Genomic DNA, 15,558 nt, shown 5'->3' with positions numbered 1-15,558 from the left:
TAACTTTCGATTTTCCTGTTTTATTAATTCTTTTGCTAAATTAAGTCAGAGTATAGCGAAATTTATTACTTCTGACAAACTTTCAGTTTTCACACTGCACGTGTCAACCTTCAGTTGCCACGCTTCTCGTGCTAATTATATGTGTAATAACCTTTCTTTTTCAGTTACTATAGTAATTGTCCTTAGGACTGGCGACCGTAATTTCCCCCAAATCTCAAATATCTAATTACTGCTAGTTAATTGTTAACGTAATGGCCGCACATTTACTTTCTTTATTAACTTTACCCCTTTTCAAAATTAATTTCCACCAGTTTCATTTGAATTTTTCGTTTCATTTAGATGTAACCCTTTCGTCTCTCTTTACCGACAAATTAACTTCGGTGACGATTGCTTTTTCCAAAATTTCCATTAGGTACACGTGGTTTAATTTTTCACTGTCATTAACGTCGATAAGTGAGGGGGAGGTTACAAGCCCCCTCCATGAAAAACGCGACTACACCATAAGACCACTTCCTCCGAATTTTACTGTTGGCACTACACACGCTGGAAGATGACGTTTACCTGTAATTCGCCATACCCACACCCTGTCATCGGATTGCCACGTTGTGTACCGTGAGTCATCACTCCACCCAACGTTTTTCCACTGATCAGTCGTCCAATGTTTACGCTCCTTACACCAAGCGAGGCGTTGTTTGGCATTTACCGGCGTGATGTGTGGCTTACGAGCAACCGCTCGATCATGAAGTCCAAGTCTTCTCACCTCCCGCCTCACTGTCATAGTACTTGCAGTGGATCCTGATGTAGTTTGGAATTCCTGTGTGACGATCTGGATAGAAGTCTGCATATTAGGCATTACGACCCTCTTCAACTGTCGGCGGTCTCTGTCAGTCAACAGACGAGGTCATCCTGTACGCTTTTGTGCTGAACGCCATGTGTAATTACAAGAGAGCAACTAGCGACTCAGTGGTCAGACGAGGCGACAAAAGCGCTATGTAGCGGCAACTAGGTCACGTGACCACCACACGTGGCTACTAGAATAAAACATGCTCAATTCCAGTCGCCGCCAGTACTTAGTGGCTGCTAGTCGAGTCAGTAGCTGTGAGTACGTTGTCACATGAAGCTATTACTCGCTGCTGTTCAAGTAGCTGCGACAAAAATCACTTGAGTTCACGGCTGGAAAAAGCCAATGTGCAATGGGTATGCCAGCCGCGAGGGTCCCATCAGAGATGCAGAGGTGGTCTTCCCTGCGAGTGTTGACCCTGCAGGGTGCAGTCGTCTGCAAATTGTAGCTCATGTCGGCACCAAGGACGCCTATCGCGTGGGTTCTGAGGGCATCCTCAGTTTGTACTGGGGCCTGATGGAGATGGTTCAGACTGCTGGCTTCGAGCACTGGGGTACAAACAGAGCTCGCAATTTGCAGCATTGTTCCCAGAGTTGATAGGGGCCCTTTGGTTTGGAGCCGACTTGACGGTCCCAACCAAAGGCTTCGCCGACTCTGTGACGGACTTGGCTGCAGATTTCTATATCGGCGTTATTGTGTGGGGTTTGTAGGGCTCCTCTTGATAGGTCAGAGATGCATTACACAAAAAGCCGCTACATGGGTAGCAAAGTGCTTCTGGAGTGCACATGAGGGTTTTGTAGGCTAGGCGGTAGTTTGAGGCGCTCTGATGAATATTCGCCAGTTGACATGCAGCAAGGGAAGTCAAACAGTGTTCAGAATGAATGAACTTTGACTGTTAAAATTTTGTCAGTAATCTGTCGGAGTATTCGCAATAAAGTTCCCGAATTTACTGCCCTCTAGAAATTTGCTCGAGCCCATATTATTCTTGGGACCGAGCGCTGGCTGAAACCCGAAGTGGAAAGCTCTGAGATACTTAGTGAGTCGTTGAATGTATATCTGAAAGACAGGTTAGAGGCCAAAGGAGACGAACTGTTCATTGCAGCTTGCAAAAGTCTTATCTCTACTGATGTCGAATTTGAGTGTGGCAGAGAACTTATTTGATGGCGTACAACGTGTGTAGTTAAACACAGTCTAATTGTTGGATGTTTTTACCGGCCTCCCGATTCAGCTGTGACAAATCTAGAGTCATTCAAAGAAAGTCTACGTAGGGGGTAAATAGGCAATATTGGTTGGAGGCGACATAAAAGTACCGAGTACACACTGGGTTGTCTGTGTATCCATTGCGGGGGGGTTAAAGACAAATACTTTTAAGCACATTTTCTGAAAACTGTCTTGAGCAGTTAGTTCGGTAGCCCGTACACAATGCAAATATCTTAGACATAGTAGCTACAAAAAGGACCGATCTTATGGGCAACGTCAGTATAGAAAACGGGATTGGCGATCATGACTTCATTATAGTAATCAAGCAAGATGGCTAGGTGAGTGTTTCTCCTAGATACAGCAGATAAGCAGTTGTTAGCATCTCAAACAGTGAACTGACATCGATTAATTCCAGTACGATGGATGTGGAAGAATAATGGGCAAAGCTTAAGCGGATAGTACAACCTGGTCTGGAGAGTTTTGTGCCTAGTAAGTGAATGAAGGAAGGAAAAGACCCACCACGGTTCAATATCGAGATTGGGAGGATGCTTAGGAGACAGAGGCTGTTCCCCTCGGTCTTAAATCGAAGTTTAGTAGAGATCTGTGCGTCTATGAAAAGGTCTATGTGCGAAGCATACAACAACTACCATCGTCACACCTTAGCAAAAGATCTGGCACAGAACCCGAGAACATTTTGGTCTTTTGAAAAATTGTTAAGCGGGTCTAAGGCTTCCTTTCAGTCCCTTGTTGCCCAGTCTGGTGTGGCAGTTGAAGACAGCAAGACGAAAGCCGAATTTTTAAATATCACCTTTAAAAAATCTTTTACACAAGAGAATCGTACAAACGTTCGGTCATTTGATCGTCGAACAGACTGCCGCATTTATGACGTAGTAATAAGCATCTCTGCGTGCAGAAACAACTGAATGGTTTGAAAACAAATAAATCGCCAGGTCCAGGTAGAATCAGAACTCGGTTTTACACAGAGTACCCTGCAGCACTGGCCCCTTACCTAGTTTGCATCTACCGTGAATCTCTCGCCCTACACTGAGTCCCAAGTAACTGGAACTAGGCGCAGGTGACTCGAATAAATAAGATGGGGCAGAGAATGGACCCGCGAATGACAGGCCATTATCCGGAACTTCGATCTGCTGCAGAATCCTGGAACATGTTCTCCGTACGAATATAGTAATCTTTATTTAGCCTGGGAAGCTTATGTCAGCGAATCAGCGTGGTTTTAGCAAGTATCGCTCCTGCAAAGCCCCGACGGCTGTTAACGTACATACGATCTTACGGAATAAGTTTGCAGATATGTGAGTGTCTCGAAGACTTCTTAAGCAATAGAACCCAGTCCTCTACGGTGAATATTCATCAGAGACAAGCTTATCCACGGGAGTGACCCAAAGAAGTGTGGCATAACCGCTGTTGTTCTCTTTATACATAAGTGATTTGGCGGTTAGGATTGGCAGCAGGCTGCGGTTCTTTGCTGATGATGCAGTGGTGTACAGTAAGGCGTAGAAGTTGAGTGACTGTAGGAAGATACGACTTAAACAAAGTTTCTTGTTCTTCTGGAACAGTATTACTAGAGACGCGCTTGACACAGTCAAGTTGTTTAAATATCTGAGTGTAACGTTGCAAAGTCATATGAAGTGCAAAGAGGATATGAGAACTGTTGTAGGGAAAGCGAATGGTTGACTTTGGTTTATTGGAAGAATTTTAGAAAAGAGTAGTTCACCTGTAAAGGAGACCGCATATAGGACGCTGGTGCGACCTATACTTGACTACTGCTAGACTGTTTCGGATCCGTACCAGGTCCGATTGACGGAAGACATCGAAGTAATTCAGAGGAGGGGCTGGTAGATTTGTTACCGTCAGGCTCGAACAAAACGTAAGCGTTAGGTAGATGCTTCGGGAACTCAAATGGTAATACTTCTATAGCCGCCCGGTGTGGCCGAGCGGTTCTAGGCGCTTCAGTCTGAATCCGCGCGACCGCTACGGTCGCAGGTTTGAATCCTGCCTCTGGCATGGATGGTGTGATGTCCTTAGGTTAGTTAGGTTTAAGTAGTTCTAAGTTCTAGGGGACTGATGACCTCAGAAGTTAAGTCCCATAGTGCTCAGAGCCATTTGAACCATTTTTTGTAAGGTTCATGTTGAAAAAAATGGCTCAGACTTTAAAATTCCACTTGAAACAGCGCTGACTAAAGGTGCCCTCTTTACATATGAAAAAAAACACAGATAATAAAATTATTATGCTACATGACTATTCTCAGCAATAATTCATCACAGATACAACTACGTAATGCTGCGGAAATCCTCATGACATCTGAAATGATGTGTTGATGATCGTGCCCTAGTAGATGGCGAAACAGCTGATGTCCTGGAATTCTCGAGGCAACCTGAAGTTCAGTAATCCGACAATTACCTACTAATGCTAAAAGAATCATTGATATTTGAACTAACTACCCGCAGCAGAAGTGACTGCAAGTTGAACTACTGATCGAATAAAACCATGAAAACAATTCTGTGATTACCTCTGCATCAGACGTCAGGTTAAGCCTCCGGACTATCCAGCGATACTTTATTGCAAAATAGTTTAATAATATTTACCAACATTAACAAACGATCTAAATAGCAATAAAGACATGAAATTTTCTTTTCAACGAGTGGTTTGTTTCTTGCTCCCAAAAACTAAGAGATTCTACAGAGAACAGACATACACTCCTGGAAATGGAAAAAAGAACACATTGACACCGGTGTGTCAGACCCACCATACTTGCTCCGGACACTGCGAGAGGGCTGTACAAGCAATGATCACACGCACGGCACAGCGGACACACCAGGAACCGCGGTGTTGGCCGTCGAATGGCGCTAGCTGCGCAGCATTTGTGCACCGCCGCCGTCAGTGTCAGCCAGTTTGCCGTGGCATACGGAGCTCCATCGCAGTCTTTAACACTGGTAGCATGCCGCGACAGCGTGGACGTGAACCGTATGTGCAGTTGACGGACTTCGAGCGAGGGCGTATAGTGGGCATGCGGGAGGCCGGGTGGACGTACCGCCGAATTGCTCAACACGTGGGGCGTAAGGTCTCCACAGTACATCGATGTTGTCGCCAGTGGTCGGCGGAAGGTGCACGTGCCCGTCGACCTGGGACCGGACCGCAGCGACGCACGGTTGCACGCCAAGACCGTAGGATCCTACGCAGTGCCGTAGGGGACCGCACCGCCACTTCCCAGCAAATTAGGGACACTGTTGCTCCTGGGGTATCGGCGAGGACCATTCGCAACCGTCTCCATGAAGCTGGGCTACGGTCCCGCACACCGTTAGGCCGTCTTCCGCTCACGCCCCAACATCGTGCAGCCCGCCTCCAGTGGTGTCGCGACAGGCGTGAATGGAGGGACGAATGGAGACGTGTCGTCTTCAGCGATGAGAGTCGCTTCTGCCTTGGTGCCAATGATGGTCGTGCAGGTGAGCGCCACAATCAGGACTGCATACGACCGAGGCACACAGGGCCAACACCCGGCATCATGGTGTGGGAAGCGATCTCCTACACTGGCCGTACACCACTGGTGATCGTCGAGGGGACACTGAATAGTGCACGGTACATCCAAACCGTCATCGAACCCATCGTTCTACCATTGCTAGACCGGCAAGGGAACTTGCTGTTCCAACAGGACAATGCACGTCCGCATGTATCCCGTGCCACCCAACGTGCTCTAGAAGGTGTAAGTCAACTACCCTGGCCAGCAAGATCTCCGGATCTGTCCCCCATTGAGCATGTTTGGGACTGGTTGAAGCGTCGTCTCACGCGGTCTGCACGTCCAGCACGAACGCTGGTCCAACTGAGGCGCCAGGTGGAAATGGCATGGCAAGCCGTTCCACAGGACTACATCCAGCATCTCTACGATCGTCTCCATGGGAGAATAGCAGCCTGCATTGCTGCGAAAGGTGGATATACACAGTACTAGTGCCGACATTGTGCATGCTCTGTTGCCTGTGTCTATGTGCCTGTGGTTCTGTCAGTGTGATCATGTGATGTATCTGACCCCAGGAATGTGTCAATAAAGTTTCCCCTTCCTGGGACAATGAATTCACGGTGTTCTTATTTCAATTTCCAGGAGTGTATTAATGTTACATTGTTTACGTTGTGCTCTCAGCACGACGATACAAAGGCCAAATTCACAAAGAAGAGTTAAAAAACATAGTATTCAAAATATCGGATTGCTAAACCTGATCCCTAATCACAAGAAACATGTACATAGAACGGAATCTGGTCCACAACGATCGTAACCGGGGGTGTCACTCTTCTACACATTCGGTAATATTGTCTAAGAAATTATACCGTTCCAATATAGCTCTGCAGGAAGGAAAATAAGGAAACATATTAAATTGTGTTGCAGATTAGGCATATAGAGAGGAGCGGAACATAGAGGAACTAACGCAACCACGCTTTTTACCACACAACATCACTCAAGAGCTAAACACACTTCCACTCCAGAGACACACAAACAGAATCGACTGAAGTAGAACGCATAGTTGTCCTTCACAGCAAGCATGCCATCTGTGGTGACCACCGCCGTGCTGCACATAGGCCGAAGTGACTCTTGGTCCAAAACCTCAGGCAGAAACACTCGTGTAGCAAAAGCAGCTGTAAACATGCGGAAGTCGAGCAATGTGCCAGAGATATAATAGCAAAGAAAATAGTTTGTGAGAAAGATAAACAAAAATAGAGTAAATGCAAGCCTTGTCATTAACCGCAGCTGCACTCGTATATCAGTAGTTTCGTTAGTTGAGTGATGATTAGTAAGTAAGCTACTGTACATGCAGTAACATCAGCACAGCTCCCTCCTCCTCCTAAAGTGTCCCAATGCACAATGCGTCGGCATGCTCATCGTCGCTACCGAGCAGTGCGTCCAGACGGGCATGGACACGAGCGTGCATCTATGCATCGTGCTACTGAAGTGGCTATAGATTGTACAATATGTATATTATGGAACAGACAGTGTCAAAGTATGGACTAGACAAGTTGAAGGTTAAATAACTTCTTTCTGTTACTGTAGATTATCTGTCTTGAGCTATCTGCAGTATTTCTGTTCGTCCCACAGCTTGCATAAGGTCATAATATAACACTTTCTATATACTTTTACAAAATGATGTGCAAATGGTTTACTTATTGTTGTTTATATACGTAGGTCACCCATAAAACACCTTGGTACGTAATTTATTTTATTTACTACGTTGTTAATAAAGGTCTTGTAATTACCTTCTATAGAAGTTTCGTGCTACTTTCTACATTTACACCTACGTGATTACTCTGCTATTCACAATAAAGTGCCTGGCAGAGAGTTCAATGAACCACCTTCAAACTGTCTCTCTGCCAGTTCACTGTCGAACGGCTCGCGGAAAAAACGAGCACGTAATTTTTTTTATGCTAGCCCTGATTTCTCTTATTTTATCGTGATGATAATTTGTATGTACGTAGGTGCCAACAGGAATATTTTCGCCATCGGATGAGAAAACTGGTGATTGAAATTTCATGAGAATATCCCGTCGCAACGAGAAACACCTTTATTTTAATGATTGCCACTTCAATTCACGTATCATGTCTGTGACACTATCCCCGCTTTTTGGCAATTGTCAATGGCCGATCGTTCCATGCAACATTATGTTTACAAAGCATCAATGGAACACTCTGTTACCAAAAAATAACACGAAATTTCTATAGAAGGTGAATACGTGATCTATGTTAACAATAAAGTAAATTAAAGATATTACGTTCCTAGTTGTTTATGGACGGTCATTCCACGTATACGAACAATTGATAATGGGACAATTGCCAAAACTAGCTCGTCGTGAACCCGTGTAAAAAAACAGGAAATAAACTATTTGTAGCTAATTTTATAAATGTATAAAGAATATGTCATACGTTGAAGACTGTACAAGCATTGTATTCGTTACTTTGAATCGTATCACATGGCACATACCAACCAAACAACATTTTCACAAAAAAAAAGATCGCAAGTCAAAGAGTAAATAGCTCTTTCGAAGAGTCAGTATTTTTCCCTACATCACGTAAGTATCTTGTACTACATACTCTGTAAGACAGGCTATGTTCTTCCTTGTTGTTAAAGCTATTTCGTATCAAATTTCATCGAAAATAGTTCAGCAGGTCAGTAGTGAAAACGTAACATACATTTATGATAATGGTATGGAGAAAATTTAAAGTGTGATGTATTTTTCTGTGATCCTATTTTGATGAAATAAAGCCTGTACGGAGTCCGAAGATATGCTTAAGTTACTTGTAAAAGCCCATAAAGAATTTAGCGTTTTCAATCAGGCAATCAGATAAATACTATGGTTTTAAATAAAAATCACGATATCTTTTTTTCTATGATCCAATCTCGATGAAATAAATCCAGTACAGTGCCCCAAGTTACGGTCAGGACTGCCTTTGAAAATCCTGTGGCGGCGACAAGCGACAACCACAGCAGACTTCAGATGACCAGCTAATCGTTTGACAGATGTCAACAGGTATCACGCGCTGACCGCCTGGAGCGTTGCGGAATGCTTTCTCCTTGCTGCAGCGAGGAGTTTTGTGACCTTAATTTTTACGACATTTTTTTGCTTTGCCTTCTTTATTTGTTCATTTGATTACCGAGTAGAATGTGTTGTGTTAGTGACTACATCGCATTTTCTTGCTATCTACATCCACACCTACACAGATAACCCGCAAGCCACCTTACGATGCGCGGATGAGGGTACCCTGTATCACCTTTACTCATTTTCTTTCATGTTCCACTCGCTAACATTTCGAGGGAAAAACGGCTCTCTATATTATATATGACTCCGTATAAGAACTAACTTCTCGTATCTTATCTTCGAGGTCCTTAGACGCAAAGTATGTTGGTGGCTGTAGACTCACTCGGCAGTCAGCTTCAAATGCGGGTCTTCTAAATTTTCTCAATGGTGGTTATCGGAAAGGGTTTAAAATGGTTGAAATAGCTCTGAGCAGTATGGGACTTAACATATGAGGTCATCAGTCCCCTAGAACTTAGAACTACTTAAACCTAACCAACCTAAGGACATCACACACATCCATGCCCGAGGCAGGATTCGAACGTGCGACCGTAGCGGTCGCGCGGTTCCAGACTGAAGCGCCTGCAACCGCTCGGCTACAACGGCCGGCTATTTAGTATCCCTGTCGCGTCAACCCCTGGAATGACAAAGCTATCCCGTGCCTTGTGAGACTCCCAAGCCTCACATACATGCAGAACACAGCAAACAACTGGATGTCTGTCACAGCTACAGTCTATAAGCAGCCCGGGGGTTTAAAACCTGCATTGTAACGCGTATTATTGCTGCACACCGTGCTGCATAACACGCAGGCACGTGGACCGGCTATTGTATGACTGTGTGCCTAGATCACATCTATCTGGCTCTTCTCTGTACTTGCTCTCTTGATGCTGCCACCACCAGATAAAGTCAACCCAGTAATATTAACAGAATCTTCCGTCGGTTCTTGGTAGAACAACATTATAATAATAAATGAAAAGCACCAGTTTGCTTTTGTTCTACAATATTATTTTTATTGCTAACCGGTTTTCGGCTTACAAGGCCATCTTCAGGCATTTACTGAGTATTATCACCAAAGAAGTTAAATGTTAGCAGACAACATTGGAAGAGAAGTAACACATCTAGAGTGAAGTAGAAACGTACAGTGAGTAACATCTTTGCAATGAAACAGTAAAAACTGAACAGTGCATAAATAACAATGGAGTTGACAGGAAAACCTTTAGCACAAAATAAGAATACCATGCCTACATAACAGTTTCTATTGATAAACAAAACTATTGAAATAAGATAAAATTAGTACTAGGCAAGGCTGCATCAAGCATGGAGAGTGATACACAACCAATTAAAAAAGAAGAGACAGTTGTCAATGTAAATACAGAATACACGAGGAACTTAAGCCATATCAATACGATAAACAGAAATTAATAAATGCAGGAAAATTGAGGTGTTTGAGGGAACCTACAGTTTGAGGGTGTGGTGGTACTGCATTTTAACATTAACATTATAATCAAAGCAGTGGATGTATACCAGTTTACATTAAATAAATGAGCAAAGTAAAATATGAACAGTATTTGATGAGACAACTACAAGGGGAGTTAAACATGGATAGTAATACAAGTACAAGTTAAAAGCAAACCCTTAACTATTGAAACTACAGCATATGTGGAATACAAAGACAACTACAACAAATAAAACAACTTAATGACTACAGGAAAATGGGAATATGTAGGAAGAGAGAGTGTGGGAAGTAATGAACAACAAAGATGATTATATGAAGTTTAGGAGAGGGGAAGTGTTGAGTTGTGTCTGGTCATTTAGGATGAGATCTGGACTGTGAGCAAGATGTTTGTTAATTTCCAGGGCTTCCAGCATGTTAAGTTTATGGCCTTTGTTTGCTAAGTGAAGTACATGGGACACTGGCTGGTAGCTGTGACCTTCACTCAGTACATGCTCAGCAAATGCAGAGTCTGAATTCTGCAACCTCCAGCTGCGTTCATGTTCAGCCAGCCTAGTTGATATGTCTCTGCCTGACTGACCAATGTAAAATTTGTCACAATCACGACAGGTGATTTTGTATACCCCACGGTTGGCTAATAACTGGATCTTATCTTTGCTATTAAAAACACACTGGGCTGTAATGTTCCTGACATAGTAGGAAACCCTATACTTGCAGGATTTCAGTGCTTTGGCTATAGTCTGTGATACCTGACTTAGAAATGGTAGAGTACACCATTTATTGCAGACAGTGGTTGGGGAAGCAGGTGGGGCATAGAGGAGGGGTATAATTTTCCGTTTTTGTTTCCTGTGCAAGATGTGGTCAATAAGAACTGGATTGTAGCCATTGGCTGGGGCAATAAATTTTATTGTATCTAACTCTGCTTTAAAATCATCTCTGGACATGGGGATGGATATGAGACGGTGTACCATTGAGTGGAAAGCTGCATGTTTGTGAGCTATGGGGTGTTGTGAGCAAAAAGGTATTACTGTGTCTGTAGTTGTTGTTTTTCTGTACATTTTGAAACAATGTGTGTGTGTGTACTGATGTCAATGGTGAGATCTAAGAAGTTTATGGTTTTGTTGGCAATTTCCATAGTGAACTGGATATTTTTATGTTGACCGTTTAGGTTTTTCAAGAATGTCTTGAGTTGTCTTGTAGTACCAGTCCACATACACAAGACATCATCTACATATCTAAACCAGTATTTGATTTTTGACTCAAAGGTTCTGTTTTTAGAAAATTTTGTTCAAAATGGTCCATAAATATTTCAGCCAACAGTGGACTAATTTTCCCGCATGTATTTTCCTGCATTTATTAATTTCTGTTTATCGTATTGATATGGCTTAAGTTCCTCGTGTATTCTGTATTTCCATTGACAACTGTCTCTTCTTTTTTAATTGGTTGTGTATCACTCTCCATGTTTTATACCTCTTGATGCAGCCTTCCCTAGTACTAATTTTATCTTATTTCAATAGTTTTGTTTATCAATAGAAACTGTTATGGAGGCATGGTATTCTTATTTTGTGCTAAAGGTTTTCCTGTCAACTCCATTGTTATTTACGCACTGTTCAGTTTTTACTATTTCATTGCAAAGATGTTACTCACTGTGTATTTCTACTTCACTCTAGATGTGTTACTTCTCTTTCAATGTTGTCTGCTAACATTTAACTTCTTTGGTGATAATACTCAGTAAATGCCTGAAGATGGCCTTGTAAGCCGAAAACCGGTTAGCAAAAAAATAATATTGTAGAACAAAAGCAAACTGGTGTTTTTCATTTATTATTTCAGCCCAGTAATGTTCATTAATTACTTGCAGGTTAGGGGAGTATTCACACAATGAGGAAAACCAATGTCTAGTAAATATCCAAGTACACGTGGGGCGGAAGCGACTGACACAATTCGAGCTTGAACACTGCACATGTTCGGTAAGTTGTATTGGGTAGCAGAAAGGCAAAGGGTTAAAGAGAGAACGCCATTTCATAAGCCAGTAGCAATGAGGCGTTGAATTGTGCAACATCATTACCTTAGTTCGTCGTTATCAATCTGTGATACAAGCACAACTTGTTTTTCAGACGACACTTCAGTGTTGACGTTGTCAGGTACATTCTCGGAATACCGCTTTCGGTTAGGTTAAGAAACCTGTAGACAACGATAGTCTTTTCGATATGAACTGTGGAACTCCGAGTGCAGTGCACACACTGGAAATTTGCAGAGTGAGGGAAACTTTTGAACGTAGTCCTCGAAGCTCGGTGAGCCAGCAGTCTCACAGTTTCGAGTTGACTTGAAGACGTTTTATGCAGAAGGCATAGTAGATAAAATTCCATCGTTATAAACTGCAGCTTGCTTAGAAACCTAACACCAAAGACTAGGAAGTATTAGTTACTTCCTGCACTGCCAAGACTGATTTACTAAGCTAAGATACTGATGTCTTGAATAATTTATTAATCTACGACGAAGCCCATGTCCATCTTTCAGGCTTCGTCAACAGAGCACAACGTAATCACTAAGTATACTTTGAACGCCGTCATTATTTTCACCACTCATACACGAAAACTTTTATAGCTCGCTGCTCGCTCTCAGTTGGGAGATGAGTACATAACACTTGGCAGTAATTTTTCATCAATATACGTTAAAAGGCTCCATGTAGTGTCGATTTTCTTGCGCAACAGCTGGAAATCCTGTTGCGACACACAACTGCACACGAAAAAGTATAAAAAATCCACCAATATCATTTAACTGCAAGGTGGTAGATGCTACTCTGTTAATTCTGAAAACAAATAAATGATTACTTTTTTGTTTAAATGTATATATCTGACACTATGTTACGATTTATAAGCTCATGTGCATGCGTTCTCTGTTTCGGGGTTACTTTGATCACAGTTCATTGTTACTCCAAGATAACAGTTACGCAATTTTTTAAATAGTTTTCGTACCAATGACAGTGTGGAAGAAAGGAAAACATACATTAACCACCAGTATGAAGTGGAAGGTTCATATTTGATTTTTAATGTGTCTACAACTAAGAGGAACAAATCTCAGTCGTACATGGCTCAAAATGGAAGCTATTGTGGTTCAATCAGCGATACTGGGAGAATAAATAATGTCAAATATCTCCAGAAACAAGAAATGAAGTTTGTTTGGCCACAAGTGCCAGATATTGCATCAATAAATGAAGAACAGATAATTTTAATTCTTACACCAACGAATATTTTCAGCCAAGTTTTATCCCTAAGATTGGTGAAACTGAAGGTATTATGCTCACAATATTTGGAACTATGTGTGTGGTACTCCATCTTAGTACCTTCGTCTACATTTACAATGTCGATGATGGATCACACTCTTTGATTTATGTACCGTTCTAGGGGTTTTTCTTTTAGCAGGCTTATTAAGGCACTTAAGAAAACTTTAGGCCAATTTACTTATTTCTGCGTGGACAAAGTTTCAGTGTGTTTTTGAAATATTGTTCACAAATGGAATGATAGCTGACAGCTGTGTGTCACTGTAACCGTAAATCCTTTAACTTTGAACATCAACATTTTTCCCACCACTTTCTCTGCATTTTAGAAAATGTATGATACTAATTAATGCGTAATCTTCTCACACAGCTCCTACATTTTCCAACATAAATATCGTAGTCGTTGAGAGTTATGATAAACACATTCGAATCTGAAAATCGGTAAAAGTATACCTGGTTTACGGCACTGTTCTTCAATTAACCCTAAAGACTGCACGAAAAGCTGCTGCATTCTCCTTAAGTGACAGTTGGAATTGTAGGGCCATATCTTTTTGAGAAAGAAGATGGAGAAAAGTTATGCCTGTATGATGGAAAACTTCCTGCAGCCTCATTTACGTTGACCCGAAGGCCCTTTAATTTCAGCGAGATGGTGCCAACAGCTCACAGCCCGCGAAACAGCATCGCTGTTATTCGTGGAATGTCCGGAAATATTACCTCTCTCGCTTTGCAGACGTAGCTTACCTCTCCAGTCACTCTGCCTTGCCGCCAAAAATGTTTGCCTTGGAGATTCTTAAAAGACCCTGTGTTCCGGAGACATGTAGTGAGTATTCAAGAACTCAGATAAGTTATGCTGATGAAACTGAGACTATTCAAGGTGACCTACGGGGGGACGTGTATGACACCTTTTGCAAGCGCTAACAACAGTAATGAGACCATCTTTCTGTCATAATTTTCAAGCAATGAGGTTCTGAGCTTTGAATAATAAGTAACATATTTCACAGTATTTGTATATTATTTTATTTTTCGTTTCCTGTTTCCTTTTCGTAATCTATGATCATCTGTAATGTGTCAGACGGCTCGGCCCTTCTCTGTATATTCCACAAGTAAAATACAGTAATGCGGGTTGCACTTTTCAAACCTATGTTAATCACACAATCGATGTAACTGTTAATTGGTACTTCAGCCACATGTTCTACCTGAAGCACAATGAAATCTATTGTGGGGGCTTTTGGTCCCTCAATTCAGTTACTATCGTCACAATCACACCTATGTCATTGTTCTGGTAGTTTACTCTAATTTTGACAGGTGGTACAGTTCTAATTATTAATGTTAATTAACCCCAACAATCCTATCAATTATTATCGCGTATCCAGACTTGTCCATTGAGCAGCGGCTGACTGTTGATATCACGGCACGATATACGATCGGAAGTATCTACACTCTTGAATTTTAGTCACAAAGGCCATAAATCTCTCTCAGTTAGATCACTGCATTATGTATGTATGTACACTACTGGCCATTAAAATTGCTACACCAAGAAGAAATGCAGATGATAAACGGGTATTCATTTCACAAATAAATTATACTAGGACTGACATGTGATTATATTTTAACACAATTTGGGTGCATAGATCCTGAGAAATCAGTACCCAGTACAACCACCTCTGGACGTAATAACGGGCTTGATACGCCTGGGCATTGAGTCAAACACAGCTTGGGTGGCGTGTACAGGTACAGCTGGCCATGCAGCTTCAACACGATACCACAGTTCACTAAGAGTAGTGACTGGCGTATTGTGACGAGCCAGTTGCTCAGCCACCATTGACCAGAAGTTTTCAATCATTGATGAGAGATCTGGAGTATGTGCTGGCCAGGGCAGCAGTCGAACATTTTCAGAAAGGCCCGCAGAGTACCTGCAACATTCGGTCGTGCATTATTCTGCTGAAATGTAGGGTTTCGCAGGGATCGAACGAAGGGTAGAGCCACGGGTCGTAACACATCTGAAATGTAACGTCCACAATGCGAGCAAGAGGTGACCGAGACATGTAATCAATGGCACCCCATACCATCCGAAAAATTACGTTTTGCCATTCGTGCACCTAGGTTCGTCTTTGAGTACACCATCGCAGGCGCTCCTGTCTGTGATGCAGCGTCAAGGGTAACCGCAGCCATGGTCTCCGAGCTGATAGTCCATGCTGCTGCCAGTGTCGCCCAACT

The sequence above is a fragment of the Schistocerca cancellata genome, chromosome 2, assembly GCF_023864275.1.
Source record: "Schistocerca cancellata isolate TAMUIC-IGC-003103 chromosome 2, iqSchCanc2.1, whole genome shotgun sequence".
Classification (NCBI taxonomy): domain Eukaryota; kingdom Metazoa; phylum Arthropoda; class Insecta; order Orthoptera; family Acrididae; genus Schistocerca; species Schistocerca cancellata.
The sequence above is the reverse complement of the archived record's forward strand: the minus strand, read 5'-3'. Positions refer to the sequence as shown.